The sequence below is a fragment of the Diceros bicornis genome, chromosome 21 (genome assembly GCF_020826845.1).
Source record: "Diceros bicornis minor isolate mBicDic1 chromosome 21, mDicBic1.mat.cur, whole genome shotgun sequence".
Lineage (NCBI taxonomy): Eukaryota > Metazoa > Chordata > Mammalia > Perissodactyla > Rhinocerotidae > Diceros > Diceros bicornis.
In genome coordinates, this window is record NC_080760.1 from 44,406,661 (window position 1) to 44,429,762 (window position 23,102).

Here is a 23,102-nt window from a genome sequence, read left to right on the forward strand (position 1 = left end):
CTGCTGTTACAAACACTTTCATATCATCAGTAATTTTTACCTAGATATTTCACACTGGAAAAAATAAACAAGATCTGATTTTTTTTAAAATCACGTGATTTTTAAATAAATCTATATTTTAAAATATGCCTTTACAATGGAGAGACCTGGCAGACACCACCTTAATTGAGGAATCAAACTTGGTAGCATCAAAAAATGTAACAGACATAACGTGCCTCCTAATGTGATACAATGGGAAGTCCTCAATACTATCCTATGTAAAATACTTGTCAAATATGTTTAACTGGAATCTACTTATAAGGAGACATAAAACAGACAAATCCAGATTACAGAACAACTTCTAAGACAACCTGCCTGGATGAGAAGGAGCAAGTATGGGGTTACAAAAAAAGCAGGAATTTCGTTTTGGCCATGTTAAATTTGCCAGGTCAAGGGCCTCCAAATGAAGACATGGAGGGTGAATGGAGCACAAGCGTGGAGGTCAGAGAAGGTCAGCCCACAAACACTGCACCTCCACTCCCACAACTTCCCATCTTGAGAAAATGGTCCGAAGACCAAGGATACTTAAGAACTCATTCACAGTGGCCGCAACAAGGGACCAGTGCCACAGTGTGCTAACTAGACCATTACTGAATGTAATCTGGGCTGTACTTGCCTGATGCTCACCCTCCTTTGGTTACTGCTCATTTTTTGAACCTGGATTCTAGTCTCTCCACCAATTCTGTGAGTTACCTGCCATCATCCCAATAAGTTCCTTTTCCATCCAAATTACTCTGTTAGTTTGATCAACTTGCAACCAAAGACCCTTGAATGAATTATAAAGAATATTTTGGACTCAAATAGAAAGCTAACTATAATTTCCTTCCTAATTCAAAGCCATTCCTACAAAAACCAAAACTTAATAACTATGTTACAGATTAACTCTGAGGGGTAGAGCAGAAACAATAAAGATACTCTGAAATTAAAGATGACATAAATCTGCTCTGAGACATTTAAGAGGTGCCTTTATCATTAAAAAGAAAACTGTTTCAAAGTATAAAATTTGAACATTAAAAAAGTATAAGAGAACATCCAGAAAGAAAAGATGACAAAATACCAAGATCGCTTTAAAATACATCAAATAAAGAACTAAAAAAACTTTCCAGAAAAAATGAAAGACGTTTTGAGAAAATAAGAACACTAGAATGATACTGGTGTTTACCAAATGTTCTTTCTGCAATAAGATGTCTTCTTTTTGTTTTATATATTCCAAATTGCTCCAAGAACAATAATGAAAAGATTCTCTACCTGGGCCTACCTTTTATTTAGACCCCTAATTCATATGCTTCTTCACTAAAAGCCAACACATAAGTAAAACAACTTTTCATTCTCTCTGGAAATCTTTCACATTTCAAAGCAAAAGTGGAATTTTTAGTTATACTAAAAACTAACATTTCTTATATCCCTGATATGGAAGTATCCAGTAGTCATACTAAATCCCCTAATCCATTTGGTATTTTTAAGGAATATGTTTAGAAGAAGTAAAACACATGTTAAGGAGAGTAAAAATATATTTAAAACTACAGGAAACATTTGCTATAGGGAGGAAAGAGGGTTATCAATATTTGTGAGTATCTACTGTGTCCTAGGCATTTTGCTATAGACCATAATTTTTTCGTAAAACACTGCAAAACAGGTGACGTTACCCTTTTTATAAAAGTAAACAAGGAAATGAACCTTAAAGACTGGTTTACTCACCTCATGTCATTGGTAATAGGGGGTTGATCTCAGAGATCTGCCTGGTCCCAAAGTTGATGACATTTTATCCACAACAAAATGCCTCAATGGGCACATTCTTCTTGTAAAAATTCATTTTCATTGATATTTTTCTTATTAGAAAAACCACTGTAACCACTACCCTGAACAAGCAGAACCTGTGGGATGTAATCATAAAGCAACTGTTTGTCCACCATAGTCCTTTAAAGTTATTCTGTGGCAGTAGTTAATGTCCCCGAACTTTTTTAGGCGAGCCTATTGACTTTGGTTATTATCAAGTTATAAAAACTGAGTTTAGAAATTGATAGACCCAGTTTAGTATAATAGTCAAAATTTTTCATTCAAGGTTACAGGTTCTCCCCCACCCCAGCTCTGCCTAGGCAGTGCGAGACGACGGTGCTTTGCTCCTCTCCTTTCCACCTGACTAACCCTGGGTGAGGCAGTGTCACTAGAGGGCATAGGTGCTCTCCCGACTCAAAAAGTGTTTAAAGACGATCAGTCAGGGAGTGCTTTCCATGGAGCGCTCACCCACTCCAGCCCTGGGGGAATCTTTCACTGCAATTCCCTTGATGCAGAACAATGCAGCTCCTCTGGGAATCCAGCCATTTATTCCTCCCCCCTCCACCCCATACCCCCTGCTCCTATCAGCTTTCTCTCACTAGGAGCCCTCACCTGGTCTATAGGAAACAGGTACTCCTTGCCCCAAAGAACTTTGGGAGGATGGGCAGTCCACCCACATAGTAATCTTGCTTTGCTGTGCTGCCAGAGCAGATAGCCTCTCTTCTACCCACGCACGAGTGAGACAGACATCGATGCACCGCACCCCCCGCAAATTGCACGAGTTATATACTAAGGCTCTCCAAGTCGTTACCATCAAGCCCCTGTACTGAGGGGGTGCACTCCAAGATGGGATAGGGGAGGTTAGGAGAAACTCCTGGCACACCAACAACTTGGTTCAAAAACTCTTTTCCAATTTCCAACAATGCAGTTCAAAAACTCGTCTAATTTCTAACTTCCTGTATCCTTTTATACCAACAGATGGGGTAGCTGTTAGAAGTCACACAAGATCCATTTTCTGGCAAGACCTGCATGGTGTTCTTATAACTCACTTTAGAAACGTGCATCTATTATTGACTTAGGGCCAAACTCAGAATAAAAGAGTTCCATTTTAACATCTTATTACATAATATATTTAACATTTTTCTAAGTTTTCCACAAAAAGCAGGAAGAAAAATATATAATGCCACCACACAGTTAGCCACTGTTAACACTTTAGTGTGCTGCTTTCCTTTCTGTAAAGAGTCCATTTGTCATCTGAGAATTTCTTATTTCAAGTTTTAACTTTTTAAAATCTCATACAGACACACCTCATTTATATAATTTCATTCAGCAATCCAGTTTCCCAAACAATTTAAGCACGTCTTTTTTTTCAACACCAAACTTCCACTAAACCACTGTGAGGGTGGCTTTCTGAAACTTGTCTCATTATGTCACTCCCTAAACTCAAAACCTTGACTGGCTTGCCACTGCCACAGATTAAACTTCAATCTTTTAAAATTAAGCATAATCTGTATGGTCTCCTACACCTGTTACGTCTCTAAACGTGATTTTAAACCATGTATTCATCATACAAAATCATACTGCAATAAAAATGTGAATGTCAGGGGAATTTCTGATAATGGGATTTGACCTACACTCAGATGAGGAGTGTTTCAGAGTTTGGTCACAGTTCCACAACAGCTACTGAAAGCATCTCAGGATCCAGTTTCATCAAGGGCTCCAATGTTGAATTCAAAAAGCGCAAAAGAGCCAAGGTTCTTATTCCTTTATTCACATGGTAAAACCAAGCTTGCAGCGTGGATCAGTCCACATACGACTGCAAATAAAACTCTATCACCACACACATATATTTACTGGCTCCACACTCATTATCATAACTGCCAAAAAGTTAATCTATACTCAAGAGCAGATTTATGGAAACTTCAAATGCTTAAAACTAGACTTGGGGATTAATTTTGTTAACTTTTCACACATAATTTGCCATCCGTTCACAGAGCACACATTCAAAAATTTGTTTTAAAGTCATCTTTCAGCAGATGAAGTTAGAAATAAATTCCATCTAATACGCTACCAAGAGAAAAGCACTCATAGTTCTTCACCCAAAGAGTCTTCGCTCTTCTCAGAAGTTTATGTCAGTAAAAACTCACAGAATTACAAAAGTGCCTGACGAAAGAAAAAGAATCAGTTCTCTTTTAAAGCTGACAATCAATGTATTCACTCAAAAAGTACACAAGAACAATGACCGTGGGCAAACACTGAGGTGTCTTTATGTATAATTGTGGAGGGTGTGTGTGTGCTCATACAACATGCATATATGTGCAGAAATGCCTAGTGAGATGTTCAAAACAGTAACTACTGAGATGGTGACTTTTGCTTTCTTCTTTTACTTTTCTATATTGTTTCAATTTTTTTATAAATGAGCATATATTGTTAAAAGAAAAAAAGAATGCTATTTGTGTTATTAAAACATGGTATGGAAAGGTACAGTAATCAAGGTATGTGGTACTGGCAGAAGGACATGTAAATCAATGAAACAGAAATGAGAGTCCAGAAATAAACTTATATATCTATGGTCAATTGATTATCAACAAAGATACCAAGGCAATTCCATGTGGAAAAGAGTAGTCTTTTCAACAAATGGTGCTGAGACAACTGGATATCCATATACAAAAAGATGAACTTAGAAATTTACCTCATGTTATATACAAAAATTAATTAAAAATGGATCATAGACCTAAATGTAAGAGCTAAAACTATAAAACTTTTAGAAGAAAACATAGGAGTAAACTTCATGACCTTGAGGTGGGCAAAGATTTCTTGGACACGGCACCAAAAGCATGATACTTAAAAGAAAAGAAAAAAAGGTAAACTGGACTCCACCAAAATTCAAAAACCTTGTATGTCAAAAGATATCATTAAGAAAATAAAACAAGCCATAGACTGGGAGAAAATATCTGCAAATCATGTATCTGATAAAGGACTTGGATCCAGAATATACAAAGAACTCTTACAACTCGGTAAGAAGACAACCGAATTAAAAATGGGCAAAAGATTTGATAGACATTTCACCAAAAAAGGTATGAAAAGAGCTTGAAAAGATGTTCAACATCATTAGTCATCAGGGAAAAGCAATTTCAAACCACAACGATATACCACTTCACACCCACTAAGATGGTTATAATTCAAAAAGACAATAAGTGTTAGGAGGATTTGGAGAAACTGAAATTCTCATACACTGCCAGTGGATGTAAAATGATACAGTCTGAACAACAGTTTAACAGTTTCTTTAAAAATTAAACATAAATTTAGCATGACTCAGCAATTCTATTCCTAGGCATCTACCCAACAGATGTGAAACCACATGGCCACAAAAAATTTGAACACAAATGTTCACAGCATCATTATTCATAATAGCCAAAAGTAGAAACAAACCAAATGTCCATCAACTGGTGAAGGAATAAACAAAATGTGGTACATTCAAATAATGAATACTACTCAGCAATAAAAAGGAACAAGGTATTAATACACTCAACAAGGATGAACCTCAAAATCATTACGTTAAGGGAAGGAACCCAACAACAAAAAACCATATATTGAATGATTTCATTTATAAGAAATGTCCAGAAAAGGAAAATCGATAGAAACTAGGTAAGTAGTTGCCTGGGGCTGGAGGTAGGAATGAAAATGAAGTATATAATAGGGGACAGGGTTTTCAAAACTCAACTATGGTTCAGTAAATACACAAATTCAGTAAATTTACTAAAAATTATTGAATTGTGCATTTTAAATGGGTGAATTTAACATGTATAGTTCAATAAAATTGTTTTTAAAAAGATAGTGGAAAAAAAAGTTAGCATATGATTATGTTTATTGAAGGAATTATCGATTTTTTCTAGATACCCCAGTTAAAAATCTGTAACGTAACAAAACTGTATTAAAAGAAAACATACATTAAAATAGCAAGTAAAAATAGCACACACAGCAACACTTATCTCTATTATCAGGACTATAGGTGATTCTTCCTTTCTACTTTTTTGTAAAGTAGCTCTAAGAGTCATGGGAGCACATCTTTTTGACCAGATTAGCTGTTAGCCCCACATCTTTACTAAGATTAAAAAAAGTCATCTGCTTCTTCCATATTAATTATGCCCTTCTGCTATACAGGATTATAATAAGAACACAGCTATACAGAAACAAAACTACACACACATGTGTAGATTATGTATTTGTATATTCCTATACCAGAGACTAAAAACGAAAGCAGAACTATCCAAAGCCTGCACCAGAATTTGGCTAGAAATCCAGCAAGGCCATATCTAAACAGAAGGGCCTTGAAGGTAAATTCATGTACACTTTAACCCAAATGAATAGAATGAATGAAGTTGACTTCTCTGTACTTTTGAGAACTTGGTAAATATATTTATGAAATACCAGGACACATTAAATATTTAAATCTATTCACTACTATTCATGTAGTAAATAGTTCCTAGCAGTCTCTTTTTCAGTATTCTCAACTAACTCATGAAAAGGTTACTTACAGTTCCCATTTTACAGCAAATGAGGGAAAAGGGTGCATGTAAAGATTAGGTACAGTGAATTAGTTAACAAGACCTGATGTGCAGCGTAACCTTGCTACAAGGGGAAAAAACTGCCTGGGAGAAATTGTCTTAGAGCACCTGTTTAGCCCTACTTTATGACCAGAGGACAGTTTCCTATACTACTATAAACTAGCCATATTTTTTTTAAAAACTGTTCATTCATCTCTTACTTGTGAACCCCAAATAAGATTCTAGAAGAGATCGGAGAGACCAGAGGCAGTCAAAGGACTTCACAAAAAGTTTTGCCTGTATACCCTGAAGTGCTTAAATATTTTTTTAATTATTTAAATACTTAGGATATCTGCCTACCCAACAAGGCAAACTGAGAATGGTTTAAAAAATTAAATGATTTTTAATAAAACAATATAAACTATTTTTAAAAGTTGCTTATAAAGAAAGAACACTGAAAATCAGCTAAAATAAAGTTCTTAAAAAGACTCACATTTAATATGCTAATAGATTACTAAGCAGGGGTCAGTGACACATACCAAAGACAGAACACTGGCCAGTTGTCACCATGACACATACTATAATGGAACTTTGGCACACCCATTTCAAAGGACTGCCAACCCCAGGCTACATATTTTGACTGTTGCTTCAACACACTGCTCTATAAATAAAAAAGAAAAGCTTTAGTTTAACTGTATTCACATTTTAATATACGAAGTCCCAATTATCAGCCTCTTTCCAAAATGCTTCAGCCCTTGATCCTCAGGCATCAACTTACTTTTACCCACTAGCAACTTGGAACTGGCACCACCACAGCTAGAAGATTATCTTACATTTCCAAGTCTTTAAATTCGTGTACACTTTAACCCAAATGAATGGAATAAACGAAGATGATTTCTCTGTACTTCTAAAAACAACTTGGTAATACATTTATGTAATATCAGAACACATTAAATATTTAAGTCAAAAAGTTCAAATCTAACAAATAATCTTCAGCAAGTAAAGTCAGCTTTCCAAAAACACGTTTAGAATACTTGTTTACAGAAAATAACTAGAAGGGAGGATTTATAACACACTAATTGATAAAAACGGAGCCTACTCCCTTAAAAAAAAAAACATGAAAAATTACAAGTTTAAACCTCCCTACAAACTATGCTAGCCTCTCTTACTCCCCTAAATCTACATTGTCCCAAGATCTACAGGAAAAGAAGCCTCACTTAAAAATGTTGTGCTTAATTAACAATGTTTTGTTTGTTAGAATTTGCCAGAATTTTAAGTAGAGAACTGTAGTTTGACATAAACAAAAGCAAAGTAATCTCATAACTTGCAACCCAATGTAGTTTTCTCATATTTCACTTTAATGTCCCTGAAATTCTTAAAAGACCAAACACGATTTTTTTCAAATCAAAAGATGTCTGGGGCCGGCCCAGTGGCGCAAGCGGTTAAGTGTGCGCGCTCTGCTTTGGTGGTCCCGGGTTCGCAGGTTCGGATCCCCGGAGCGCACGGAACACCGCTTGTCAAGCCATGCTGTGGCGGCGTCCCATATAGAGTAGAGGAAGATGGGGCACAGATGTTAGCTCAGGGCCACTCTTCCTCAAGAAAAAAGGGGAGGATTGGCATCGGATGTTAGCTCAAGGCTAGTCCTCCTCACAAAAAAAAAAAAAAAAAAAAGATGCTTGAACACGTTAGTCATTACTTTTTGAGTAAATGTTATTAGTTACCAACTTACCTCAGAGAAAATTAATCTCAAAATTCCACCAATGTCATTGCGTATAGGTTTGTCCCAAAAAACAGACCAAGGAAAGGAACACCAATAACATGTATTGTGTTCTTACTATATTAAGTCAGATTTATTGAGGTACAATTTACATATGTTGGGAACCAGTCCTCACAGGTCTTTTTTTTTTTTTTGTGAGGAAGATCAGCCCTGAGCTAACATCCATTGCCAATCCTCCTCCTTTTTTTTTTCCCCCAGAGCCCCACCCCCCCCCAGTAGGTAATTGTATGTCACAGCTGCACATCCTTCTAGTTGCTGTGTGTGGGACGCGGCCTCAGCATGGCCGGAGAAGCGGTGCGTCAGTGCGCCCCCGGGATCCGAAACCAGGCCGCCAGCAGCAGAGCGCACGCACTTAACCGCTAAACCACGGAGCCAGCCCCCACAGGTCGTTTTTGAATGTGTTGCAAACACAGGTACGAGACTTTTGCTCTGGACTTTATTTTCAAGAGTGTCTGTGCAGCAAACAGCCTTGAAAGACAAAGACTATCTCCCTCTGGAGCAAAGGATAGGCATGCTTACTGTCCAGGATAACAGTACAATGTATCCCTCCAAAGCAAAAGGCAGGCACGTTTACTGCTCATTATAAAAGATCTGGGTTCCCTAAACTCAGGGCTTCTCTCTGATAACGTAGCCCACAGTGTTAGCCTTCTTCACATCACCCTGGGGACTGAGGGTCAGAAAACCAGCACAAAAGCTGATACTCTGGCTACTGCTATTACTGAGAGGAATAAACTGTCCATCTCTGACACAGGAGAGCCATGTTTTCTGCCAGCATCCACAAAAAGGAGGCACAGTAACTTATTAGCTTTCAAGTAAGGTAAGATCTCAGACTGCCATGGTCCTGGACGGTTCTGGCAACAGGATGCGATGCTGACAGAGCCATGACTTTCTAGAAGAGAGAGGATAAAGGCCTCCAAGGGCAGAGTTCTCTGAAATGAGATGACACCCTGGGATCTGAGACTGATCCTTGTGGTGGGTGGGGAGAAAGTGGGAATAAGAATCCCCAAATGTCCTACACGTTGGTGAACAAGAATTGAATTAATGTTCAGAAACTGAGCAGAGAAGTGGGATTGAAATCAGCCGCTCAAAAGGTGACTTGATAGTTGTTCATTCTCCTCTGGGCTGGCAGAGAAAAGGGATGTGTCATGACAATGAGGCAACAAGCCCCTTGTCTCCAAGCGAAAGGCAACGTGGCTTTGACGGTTGAGCCAAGGAATCCCCAAAGCTAAAACAGATTGTGTAAGTAATGACGATGTTGCTGCCAGTACAGAGCTTGAGACGGAACAAACGTATTAGAAATTCCTTTGGTTGAACTAGGAGGGAGTGACTGAAAGTGAATGCAAAGCCTTGATTACTGACTGGTACAGGGTTGCTGTCTCCCTCTGTTCCTCCTCCATCCCTCTCTACTTCTACCCCCAAACTCCTCTGCTTTACAGAGAAAAATGATAAGGGAAGGGGCTGAGGTCTCCCTGACCCCCAAAAGGGACTCAAAGACACATACATACCCCTCTGAGGCTGCCCAGGGAACTTTAGAAGGACACAAAATATTATGGCTCTCTTGGATATAGGCTCCCAGGTCACCATCCTTTCTGGTCCCATGGAGGGAGGAACATCCAGACTCAGCGAATAGGGTTTGGGCAGGATTTACAGTGGGGAAGGGAAATGAACGTGACTTACGGATAGGGCTCTTTGGGCCAGTTCAGTGCCCTGTTGTTGTTGCCTCTACATCCTAATGTAGAGCAGGAACTGACGTGTTATATGGTTTTACTTCCCCATCCTATAAGTGCCAGAGTGGATTTTCTCAGTCAGGAAGGGCTGCACGCAGAAAACTGCTACCACCTTTGGGGCCCCACAACCCTAACGATCACTTTGAGCTACAAGTCTCTGTGACTCATGATTCTATGGACTGGAGCCTCTGACAAAGGGAGGCAGCCTCCACCTGGAGGTGCCCCTGGCGGTTTTGGACTCTGCCTCCCTGACACAGCTATCAGGCATACCTCTTTTGAAAAGCAGCTATTAGCTTGCTACTGGGCTCTTGTGGAAACTGAATGCCTGACTCATGGAGGCCTTATGAGTCTCCAGAGTGATATTCCTATTTTGGGGTGGGTCAACTCATACTCAGTGACTAACAATGTGGAGGCTCAACTGAAAAGGCATATTTGAGTATACATCTGGCTTTGCCTTAGCCCCAGCAGCACCTCACCTTTACATGAAAAAATGGTAGTGAGCCCTTTGGGGGAAACTTACCCCTACTCTACTCTACCACCGGAAACAAAGTTACTGGCTCAATGGAGCCCACATCCAGTAAATCACCAAATCTTACAGATTTAACATCATCCCTCCACTGTCAACATTCAAGTACTGATCACTATCAATGCTTTCCTGGACTTTAGCAACAGCCTCTTAACTTGCCTCTCTGTATTCAATCTTATTTTACCTTCAATCCATTCTCCAAAAGCTGTCAAAACAAATCTTCTGAAGGGACAAACCTGAGTATTCCACTCTCTCCCTGCTTAAAATCCTATAATGGTTTCTCTATAACTGTAAGTCCAAACTGACCTGAACTTGTTAACATGACTCATGTAGCCTGCCTCACAATCTACTTACTGTCTACCTCTTTCCCACACCTCCTTTACATCTTACATTACAGCCACACAGAACCAGTATCCACTTCAAAAATGTACATGACCTCTCATGTCCAGGCTTTTGCCTTTCTCTCTTCCTACAACCATGCTTTCTCTCTTTTGCCTGACTGACTACAGTCCACTCTTCAGGTCTTAGTTTAGATGGCATTACAACATGGGCTTTTATCCTGACTCTAAAATAAGATTCGGTACCTGTGGAACACACAGCACTGAATTCACATTGTCTGTTTTTCTCTATCTTCCAAGCTACCGTAAGAAGGGACCACTAACATTTTATTCACTGTTACATAACCCTGCTTATGTGCTCAATAACTATTTGGGTGATTAATGGCAATCATATACCAAGTATTGTGCCAGGTGTCAAAGAAATAGATGATCAACAACAAAAAAATTTTTAATGATCATTCAACTTAGAAATGCGTCACTTTAATGAAATTATATTCTATCTTCCCTATTATGTTGCACAAAAATTAGTATAAAAATTTTGCAAGAATGTTGTGAGGCACACAGCAGAGACATTATTATTCCCATTTTATAATCTGAGAATCTTCACACTACCAGACAAGAGCAAATCAGGGCTTAAATGCAATATTTTTGTCCATACATACTAAAATTTTACAGTGAGTAGAATCTCTCAATCAATAAGAGCACAAATCAACAAACTACAAAAGTCCACTTCAAGACCTAGTAAATCTCAAATTTCATTTAAATTACTGCCTTCAATTCTCTATTACCCTCACTAAGAACAGAGAAATGGCATAAAGAATCCCCAAATAATAATATCTGGGAATATATTACAATTCTTTTCATAAAAAGTGTTTTCTGAAATTCTCTGACCTAATTAGTATTCAGTGTAATTTGGATTATCTGAGAACACGCCAATTTATGACTGGAAGTAGTAGTCTAGGCCAGTGAAAACGAAAAGCATGTGTATCAGTCTACATTTAATATATACCAGACATAATGCACCATCTAGAAGACATCAAGTAGAGATTACTTGCATGGCAGAAAATAACTGTGCAGGATTGAAAGCTTCACAGTGTTGCATAAAATAGCACCACTGAACATCATCTTTTAAAATAAAATAGCTACAAAAATATATTTGCATTAGGTCTTCTACTTAAATAAAATCACCCAATATCTCGGAAAATAGGCATTCTCACCCATGGTACCACTTTCAGGATGCAGGATGTGTCACAAGAAATGTGTATATTTACAGAATCAAAATTCTAAGAACGATTTCCTTGTTTACAAAGTTGTACAAATGTCACTCAGTTGCATTCCAACACACTTGCACGAGTGAGACGGGGTAAAGCTACAGCTAGTGAGCAGGAAATTATAATCCTGCATATGCTCACGCAGAGAACAAGTGAACATTATCCATCTTGTGTGGCAGCTGAGAAAGTTTTGAGATTTGCTGTTTTAAGTATGCCTTCTAAATATGTAATATAAAATATAGGAGCTCAAATTAGTACTTTGAAATAGAACTTTAGTAAAGACTACAAGTCATAGAGGCCTGGGCTCAAATGACAGCCTTCCTCATCCTATTTGAGGGCGCACTTGGACAAGTTACCTGAGCTCTCTGAGCCCTGCTTTCCTAACGTTAATTAGAAATTAATTAAGAATTAACCCACACCTGGCAGGGTTGTCATACAACTAATCTAATGTATATAAAGAACTTAGCATACAGTAGGTGTTCAATATTACAGTATAATAATAAGAGCCAAGATCCAGCTCTATCACTTAGTAGCTGTGTCTCTAGTTACTTAACCTCAATTTCCTAGTCTGTGAAATGGGAATACTAATACCTAACTACCTACCTAACAGGATTGTTGTAAAGATTAAGTGTCTTAGACCACTGCCTGGCAATAAACACTATGTTAAGTGTCGGTTACTATTAACATTATCATCATCATGACTGAAATATTAAGTAACCATTGTCATATTATTGGATTATACCTTTCATTTTTGCTAAACGAAAAAATATTCCTTGAAAAATTAACCTAATTTAGTGAACTGATCATAACATAGGATGACCTTATGCATCCAAAAAATTTTTATGCTTACTTTTAGAAACCTTAAATGCATAAGAAATTGTCTGAATTGACTATTGCTGATGAATGCTGACAAGACACATATATCAACTATCCATTCTAAGTGAACGAATCCATTCAATGAACTAAAACATAACACAAAATGACATGTCTATTGTACTTGCTCGCCAAAGATCTCAAAGCAGTTTAAATAATCAAATATATGAATCCTCAAAATATACAAGCTACTGGAGAAACCACAGCTGAGAGCAATCAACATCTTTTTCCAAAACTTTCACCCGATAATTACAAAACGATGTTACAGTTGAAAACTCTCTGACCTTGCCGTTCATTCAATTACTCACAACATTTATTGAGTATCTGCTGTGCACCAGGCAGGCACTGTGCTAAACTCTGGTGACAGAAAAGAAGAGACCAAAAATAACAGTGGGCATGCCACTAACAATAGAATTAAATATTCCCAAATATTATAATTTTGTTTTCCTTAAACAGTGAAAGAGAAAATTACAGGCTCTAACAGTTAATACTTAATGAGTTAAGTAATCCCATAAGTAACAGTCCAGTATTTTCCCCAAGGAAACAAACAGTAAAATGAAATAAGCATCCCTCTATACTCCTCAATCAATCATTTACTAAATAAAGGTAAATGACCATTTGAAATATGCGTCAGATAATCTCAAGAGTGACACTACTTAACATATTTTTTCTCCCATTTTTGGGGAAAGTTTCAGAGAAATGAGTTTTAAGTTTATGTTAAAAGTCATCTGTCATCTATCAGAAATAAACTACATTCACTTAGTTGTACTCAGCATCTAAAATTATATTTTTGCTGGGGCAACTAGAATCAATTTACTAATCATGCCTCCCTTTGATCAACCACTTTCTTAGGAGAGAAAAATCTAGCCTCTATCCAATTATCAAATAATCTAGAGTTCATAGTATATATTCTGTAACAGTTTACAAAGTAAGAGTTTCCTCTGAGGCAGCTACAGAACTGTTCAAGTTTTAAGGAATTTAAAAAACATTATCCAGCAAAATTGCTCTGCCAAAAAAATGCAATCTTGACTATGAGTTAAGAAATCTTACTGCTAGAGCGGTTATCCAAAACCTAAACAGGGACAATCAGCCAAGTGCCTTTTTAATATCCACTTCCCAGAAGAAAGGACTGTTAGAAAATGCTACTACTACTGGTAACCATTTTACTGATGGGCAGGTAGGTGTACTTCAGGACTAAGAACTTTCCTTGGAGTTCATTATTACGGACTACGCATGTCACATGGAAAAAAAAAGTGCTGTCATTTCATTTTATGAATGCTGATCAGGCAGTTTTAGTTAAATGCAACACTTTACAAACGGGCTATCAAATAAGTCCCAATTATCAAGCTGTTCTAGGCACAAAGCTTCTGTTTCTATTATTAAATACAATTAAAGAATTAAAAGGATCAGTGTATTTTTCTTGAGGTATATTAGCCTAAAATGATTTGCAATAAGTCCCCAAACACCAACTGATTGAAATTCCTTTAGCCATATAAAACCCTCCTCTGGAATGTCAGTCTGCCAAATTGCCAGATTATAAGAACACAATTGACTGATATACATTTTTCACATAAAGATTAAGGAGTAAAAAGACGGCAAACAATAAATTTACACGAGGGGGGAAAAAAGTGTAAACAAATTCCAAAAATCTTTGTCTTATCCAGAACAGCACTTTCTGGTACTGCAAGAATTCAGGCATTTCATCAGTATTTGGCACACCAGGAGACACTCAATAACTGCTGTTGACAGATGAGACAAGAAAAAGTCTCAGAAACAAACAGTATTAACAGGTAATGTTGCAAATCAGTCCCGGAACCCAGCGAGGAGGAATGCGGAGCAGGAGAGAGAGTAACAATCTTCTGCCAAATTTCACATTCAGAGGAAATTAATCCATCATAGAAATTAATCCATCATAGATACTCCTCCAGGAAAAAAAAAAAAGAGAAGATATGTGGTATGGCCCAGAATAGCCAGAGAAACACACACACACACACACAGAGCAACTGCCACTTCCACTACAGTTTGACAGTCACAGATTTGGGTAATTATAGTAGAAATTCTGTGTTTGGGAAACAAACTAAGACCACACCCTAGGACAGAGAATCTGGACTTTAGATGCTGCGAATTAAGAGGTCAACGCAGCACGTAAGTTGGAGGGCCTGGCCGCACAGGTGGAAGGGGGTCAATAAAGACACCAACTTCAACGCGGGTCACCAGGAGGGCTGGGTGACCACGAGGGCCGGGTGCCCAGGCGTGGCGGAGTCCAGGGAGAAGGGGGTGTGGATTTGCGGACCAACAAGAGGAGAGAGCGAGGGAGGAAAGGCGGCCGCGAGGAGGAAAGGGAGGTGCGCGCTGGGGTGGGGGGCGAACGTCGACGGGGGGTGGGGGAGTCAAAGGTCACGGGCCGCGGTAGGACTCGGGGGCGGCGAGAGCGCGGAAGGGCGAGCGGCCGGGGGAGGCGGCAGAAAGGCAGGTCCGAATGAATGAGCGCCGGGGGCGGGGGCCGCGGCCGCGCGGGCCGGGGGGCAGCCGCAGCCCCGGGGTGGGCGCCGGGCGGGCCCACCGCGCCGGGGGACGAGGGAGCCCCGCCGGCACGGGCCCCGCCGCGCCGCCAAAATGGGGTCGAGGAGCAGGCGGGCGAGGGGTGCGAGGGAAGCGGGGAAAAGGGTAAAAAGACACCACTCACTCTCCGCTCGAGCCTCCAGCCTCTCTCAACCCGCTCCTCCGCCCTCCTCGAGCCGCGCCGGCGGCTCCTCAGCGGCGCTAGGGGGAGCCCCGGGCCCGGAGCGGGGCAGCGGCGGCGGCCGGACCGGGAGCCCGTCCGCACCTGCCCCTGTGGCGGAGCCCAGACGAGGCAAGCGGCGGCGGCGGCGGCAGCTCCGAGCGGGGAGGGCAAGTGACCCGGATGTACAGGGTAACGGCGAGGAGGGGGAAGGGGGAATGCCAGGAAGTGAGGGCGCCGCGGACCTGTCCGGCCGTGCGCATGCGCCGCGCGCCCGCCCCTCAAGGTAAACCCTCGGCCTTCCTTCCCCGCCCCCTCCCCCCGCCCCTCCCCAAGGGGGCGGAGCGAGGCCGGAGACAGGTGGTCCCGCGGGCGCTGGGAGGAGAGGAAGGGGGCGCGGCCACGTCCTCCGCTCCCCCGCCCTCCTTAAAGGGGCAGCACCTTCGCGCAGAGACGGCACCTGGGTGGGTCGGGGTCTTGCAGCCTCCTCATTTTACAGATGGAAAACAGGTTCAGGGGGGCGGTGACCTGCCTCAGGTCAGCGAGCTCGGAAATGGCAGGAACGCGAACTCGGGACTCGGGGACCAGGCTGAAACCAGCATAGCTGCCACATCCCCCCACCCCTACGCCTCGAATGGCAGGGCTGGTGGGCACGCCTTTCGCCCTCCGCCAGGTACGGAGCCTCACTCACACTCCCGGACCTGGCAGATGCGCTTGGCAGGCTCCCCAGAGCCGAGAGGTGCACCGTTATCGCCTGCGATGGTATCGCGGAGACGCCCTTGGGAGGTGTTCAACGATCAGTCTGAGAACAGAAATCAGGCGCCACTTGAGACTCGTGCCACGCAGAGCTCTTTCAGATAAATGAGACTTTGTTCTAGGGTCTGCTCTGGGCAAAAATGGCTGGTGGGCAGAGAACTGGGATGTGGCCGAGGGAGCGCGCAGCATCTTCATTTCCCTAATTCCTCTTTCACTCTTCCAACATAAATACTCCCTCTTTACATGCAAAAACAGAACATCCCATCTAGCTAGTTCATCCTAATCCTGTTACGAAACTCTCCGATTTTTTCATTACCACCAAAGTATAAATGGTTACAGTGTACCTCTCACAGGGGTATTTTCAGTTTAACTGCTGAGCAGATCATTACCATGGAGGTAAATGGTCCTGAACATTTTGGGGTCAAGAAGCCTACTGAAAATCCCATGAAGTATGGGCCTTTCTCTCCAGAAAAAACACACATATGCACACAAATTTGCATACAATTTCAGGGGATTTATGGACCCAGGGAGGTTATCTGTGAAACAGTGATTATGAACCCTTGTTCTAGTCAAATGGGTAAAATCCCAGGAACTAGCTAGGCCTTATCAGATGTGGCCAAGAAATCACTCCTTGCCCCAAATACGGAAGGGGAGCCCTTACCCTATTTAGACTTTTGGCTTCCTCTTGAGTTACATGGAGACCAAATGGTTTCCGCCATATTACACAGAAATGTGTTAAGAGAGTCATGGAGAGGTTAGGTGGCTTTTTCAAGGCACACACTAAGGGCAAGAGTCCTAGGCCTCAGATTTTTACCCTAATTATCACACTATAGGATGATTTGGGGTTTCTATATTGTATCTATTATAATCTTCATCAATTTCAATTAAACTGAGGGAGCCGATATTTTGCAAACATTGATGCTGATAGAACAGTCTTCACAATCCAAGACTTTGGTCCATTTGTCTGACACACTGACAGCCACTCTTAACCCTGATCCATATAAACCCACTGTCCTCAATTTGAACCAGAGGAAGAGTTCATATACCTGCCCAGTCCCTTAGATATGAGCTCTGAGTAACCACACACCTCTAACCCAATCTCTCACCAAAGCAGAAATCTCTACCATAGTATCCTCAACACATGAGCATCCAATTTAGCTTGAATATCTCCAATTATGGGGAGCTCATTATTGTAACTGTCGGCCTCCTCTAATTGTGTGGAACCTCTTCTTTTACACTGAGCAGAAATCTGATACTCAACAATTTTCATCCATTGGTCCTAATTTTATCTCTGGGGAGCAACACAGACATGATGCTCACCTGGGGGAGCTTACAGCCCAGCAAAGAAAACAGCCCATTCATGAGTGATAAGCATAAAACAGGATGAGTCCTGTGAGGAGGGGGGAATACCTCTGTCAGAGACACCTTTCTCCTCATCAGCCCTAGACCCATTCCTGACCTGTGCAGGAACTCACCAGTAAACTCAAGCACGACCCCACGTGGGATGTCCTGAAAGAGAGAACAGCAAACAGTACCCTAAGAGAAGTGCTGAATTTGTTCTTCCCTGATCCTTTCTCCATCATTCTGCACGAATGGAATCACATTTCAGCTGAGGTCAAAGCTTTCAAAGTTTTATGTTGAAAAAACAAGCAGAAGGATGCAAAAAGAGATGTTTACATAAAAGCAGTAGGCTCTCGATGATTCTATCACTGTGGCTTGCTAGCATTTTTTGAGTCCTTACTATGTGCCACCTGCCTTCCACTTCCTCTTTGCTTTTTATAACCACTCCATATGCTACTATTATCATGTCCACTTTATAAATGAGGAAACTGAGGCTCGGTATGCGAGAGATCCAGGATTCAAACCTAATCTGTCAACTCCACAGTTTGTCTCCATTTACACTAACTTGACTCTGTCTACTTTTATAAATTTCAGAAGATCCTGTTACTTTCTTTAAATGTTTTCCTTGAAATTTTTATTTTTTAGTAAATCAATTTTAAAACATTATCAAGAATAAATTGTTTCACTCAAGCATTGATTCATTCACTCAACACATATTTTTGCCCCCCTACTAAGTCCTAGGCACCCCTGCTGGGGATCTAGGGTGGAGGACAGTAAGACATGTGGTCCCTACCCTGGAGGAGCTCAGAATTCAGTGACAGGAAGAGCTGGAACCTCACAATTACAACACAGCATGATTCATTGTAATTTAGGAGGGTGGAGGAACCAAGTGTCCCCGGGACTGGACGGCTGGTTGTGAAGGCTTCAGAGAGGATGAGCTTTTCTTGAAGAGATGGGGGAAGGGCCAAGAAGAAAAGGAACATGGGCAGAATAAGAGGAGTTCATGACATGCTGGGGTAAGACTGGGGTGGTGAGATTGTAAAGGACTATGCACCATGCTAAGGAGTTTGAACTTGCCTCCTGAAGGCAACGAGCAAACAGAAGCTTCTAAGCCAGGGACAGACATAATCAGATGTGTTTTATATCAAGATCACCCTGACCACAATCTCCAATGTGGACAACGGTGGGAGAGACAATGGAGGCCAGCAGACCAGTGAAGAGGCTGTTGGGTTCCAGGTCAGAGATAATGAGAGCCTGGGTTAGGAAATGCAAAGGAGAGGAAGAATGGGCACCAGAATTAAGACACTTACAGATCTAGAATCTACAGGAGTTTGTGACTAGTTGAATCTGGAGGAAGGAGGAGCAGGAGCTGTGGGACATGACCCTGAGGTTCCTAGCCCAGCAGACTAATTGGATGGTGACACCATCTGATCCCAAGACCTTTACACAGTTTTCATTCCAGTTCTCTTCTAACCTTTATCCATGAAAATGCAGACTGCTTTCATTGCTATCTTCAGATATGTGTAACTATTTCCCAACACTTTCATATTTCTACAGTCACATTTATCATTTTAATGGCTGCAGAATATTTCATCATGTTGAAATAGCTCAGTTTCCTTCAGTTGCTAAAGGTCCACACCCTGCATGCCCGGTTTGCCCTAAACTCATTCGGCTCTGGGCATTTTGCAAGGGATGAGTTGAGCGAGGAAAGAGAGCCTTTAGGTGAAGGGTATTGGAAAAGTGTGGCCTCAAGGGCCAGCGAGGCTGCAACTCTCTAGGGAGAGGCTTGGGCACCCGTATTGCATGTTGAAACTGCAGAGCTGTGAAAAAGCACCTATCATCCGTGAGAATCCTGATGTCTAATTCCATACGGAAGCTGGTTCTCCAGTCTTAACCCCCATAATCCATCCATTCATTCATTCATTCATTCAGTAATGCATTCTTGTGAAGCAGAATGGAAACGGCCTCAAAGCCCTAGATTTAGCCTGGCCAGGGTGTGAAACCTGTTCTACAACTTACACAAGTTATTCAGCCTCTCAGAGCCTCAGTTTCCCCACAAATTTATTGTAAGGATTAACTTAGATAAAATTTGTAAAACATTTGGGACAGAACTAGGCATAGATTTAAGTTTAATAATTATTTTCAGTCTTAGTTCCCTCCCCCTTATGCTTTCTGACTCTCACCATTGTACCTTGAGTTTCTGAGCAAACCCACAGACAGATGTGTTGGAGGCACTCAATCTCTCTAACCTTCCATTTCCTGTCTGTGGAATGGGCATAAGGACCTACTTCACAGGAATGTTGGGAAGCTCTTATAAATACTGTACAGGAAAAAACGTTCAAAACCCCAAAGCACTGTGCCATGATTGACTATTACTGCTGTTACAGACATCGTTGTTTTCTTGGTTTCTCCCCATTAAAAAAGAATTATGAGCTCAGCATAAATTCCCTGGATTGTAGTTAGTGGGTCAAAGGATCTGAACACTGTTTTGGTTCTTGATTTGAATTGCCCAATTGCCCTTGGAGAGGGCTCTGTGAATAGCTGCTGCCCTCGTTAACTCAAATAACACCATTCAATATGTTTAAGCACCTAGCATATAGTTTTTGCTGCCTCTGTGAACAGTTTTAGTCCTCAGTCTAACATTCAGGGACTTCTAGCAACTGCTTCCCTCCTCCTCTTTGAAGAATGAATGAATACAGGCACTGAATCCTTGAAAAAAGAGGCACCTTCCAAATATTTCCGCCACAGCCAGGGTTTCAAGGCTAAGGACTAAGACTCCAGTGTCTTACGGAGTTATGGATGAGCATCTAATTGGGGTGGTTGAGAGAATGCAGAAGAGAGGGGAAGAAGCCTGAGAATCCCTGGGCAGGGCTCGAAGCTCATCCAGCATCCAAAGACAGCATCAGAGCTGCTATTCAAAAAGAACCAAAGTAAAAAGCCAACAGCTCAAACCCAACACACTCCTGTTATTTAGCAAAACACTAACCAATCTCTCAGGAGCCACAAAGTTGTCCTGATGGCCGTATTTCCTGAGTTACAAAGTCTATCGATGAGCCTCCATCACATTTCCAAATGTAACACATTCCTCACGAGCGGGCGGCTCCAGGTCTAGTTTCACCAGCCCTCTGAGGGACCTGCGGGGAGGCAGTGGCCTCTCACAGCCTTGCATTTGCTGTCCTTCCCTGTGCCTCGAATACGCTTTCCGGCCTCTTCTCATGGCTGTTCCTCAGGCTCCAGGTTCAAGGGTCACCTCATCAAAGGGGTCCTCCCCATCACCCTTCCTAAAGTCAAACCCCAGCCTCCCTTCAGTCATTCCCTAGTATGTCGCTGGCTTTTCCTTCTCAGTACTTATCACAACCTGTAATTATTTTTATTTTGTAGCTTAAAAATGTTTTAACTAAAAAAGCCTCTCACTAAAACGTCACCTCTGTGAAGGCAGAGGCCAGGGCTATCTTGCCCACTTCAACACCTATCACTGTGCCCACCCGGCCCCTAGGAGACCCTCAGTAAATATGTGGAAGGATTGGGTAAAAACGGGATGTTCCTGGCCCTCTGTACCTTTTTTTCACCCTGATTATGTGAATAATACATGTTGATTACAGAAAAAATTTGAAAACACAGATAAGCAAAAGGAAGAAAATATAAACTCATGATCCAACCTCCCACACCATGTGGATACCCTTCCAAATGGTTTTCTATGTCTATATCTATATAAAGATAATGCATATATTTCTATAAAAATGGTTCATATACCGAATTGTAATCTGCTGTTTCATCTCACGATCTATGTTAATCATCTTTCCTTAATAAAGGTACTTCAGCTACCTCGTGGTTAGAGGCTATATAATACTCCGCCACATAGCTATGCCATAAAGCATTTAACAAATCTATTGTTAAGCTAAAGTCAATGTCAATAAAGGTAAACTGTTTTAATACACTTCCCTGTTGACAAGCTTCCCATTTTTTTTCTCTCTGTTTGTATTGCTCTCGAGCTGTATTTCTACAGAACTGTACTCCCCACCGCCCATTCACCACCTGGAGTTATTAAGAGTCTCCATCGACTAGAGAAGCAAAATCGTTTGCAGCCGGAAAAGCGAAGTATGATGAAGCCAGGACGGTGCCTAGGAGTTCAATCTGGGAATCTGCTGCTGATACAGGCGACAGAAATAAAAAAGCGTGTTTTCTTGCCAAGATTTTAATGGTAAAAAGAGGAAAAGAAAGACTTTCTGCAAGCCTTCACTTCTCCCTCTCAAGCCCCTCCCGGAGGCAAAGTGTTTCCCAAGAGGGAAAGGCTGGTCCCTGGGGTTTACGGATGCTGTAAGCAGTTTGCAGCCCAAAGCCCACTGCCCCACTTAGAGACGAGCTGGCTGCAGAAAAACCCAGGAGGGCCCACTCAGGATGAGCTGCCCTTGTTCCACAAACAGTCTTTAGGCCATCGTGTGGTTCAGCAGTCACTTGGCATTTTCAGCTCTGACAGTCACACCCCTCCAGTCACACCCCTTTCTGTCTGGTGAAGCAGACAGAAAGAGGAGACTCCACTCCAGCAGGACCGCTCCGTGTTGAAGGGCACTGGCTGCTTCTGCCCACCTGCCCACCCCCACTGTGGCTGGGCCACCTTATCAAGATACACAGGCACAGGAGGGGGTCACCTGAAGGAGAGGACAAGATATCATAAAATCAGAGATGGCAAGGGAGGAATGGAAGGGAGAGGAATGGCTGGGTAGGCCCTCCATTCCCGGGCCTCGCCCCACTGTGACCTGGAAACCCAAGAAAGGGTAATTTCTGCTTTTCCACCCACCTTACAGGGTCAGAGTCAGAGGAATACCTTATCTGCAAAGAATGAGAATCCCTAATTGTGCCAAGGTCATTTATTTACTGATGGCATTTTTAAAAGATTTTTTGTGTGTTTGACGGAAACATCATGGTTAGAGGAAAGAGAAAGGGGTTTGTTCTGAAATATAATAATAACAGAAGGAACTACTACCACCAACACCTCTGATCCATGGCTTAGTTTCTGCTGGTTTTGAACAAAACAATTTCTACCCATTTTATAACTCGATCCTTATAATGACATCGTGAGACAGATTTTATTACTCTGTTTTCAGGTGAGAAAATTGAGGTAGAAAGAATTTAAGTACTTTGCTGGAGGTCACAAAGCTACTAAGAGATGAGCCAGGATTCAATCCCAGGTCGTAGCAGCTATTTCCTTTGCAGAGTTCCTTTGCACTCTATCTGCCTTGCCTCCCACCTCTTCTCTCCTCTCTTCTCTCTACAAACATTAATTAAATCACCCAATGTCCAAGCTCCACCTAAAATACTAGACTAGTCATCTGTAAAACAGGCACAATGACAACAAACAAACACATAGAATCGGATTGGATTGGTGGTTACCAGAGGGGAAGGCAGGAG

The 23,102-nt window shown here is 41.6% G+C and overlaps 1 protein-coding gene across 7 annotated transcripts in view; it reads right to left on the reverse strand.

Moving 5' to 3' along the window:
- CYRIB (CYFIP related Rac1 interactor B) overlaps positions 1-23,102 on the reverse strand; it is a 144,894-nt gene that overhangs the window by 69,467 nt on the left and 52,325 nt on the right. For 2 of the 7 annotated variants that reach the window (XM_058564939.1, XM_058564937.1), the window contains exon 1: positions 15,561-15,713. The exons of 2 other annotated variants lie outside the window; for them this stretch is intronic. The gene's annotated coding sequence lies outside the window, so the exon portion shown is untranslated. Of the gene's footprint in view, positions 1-1,737; positions 1,835-15,560; positions 15,716-23,102 lie in introns of those variants that run through there. 3 more of the 7 variants (XM_058564941.1, XM_058564934.1, XM_058564936.1) reach the window with 3 other exon arrangements.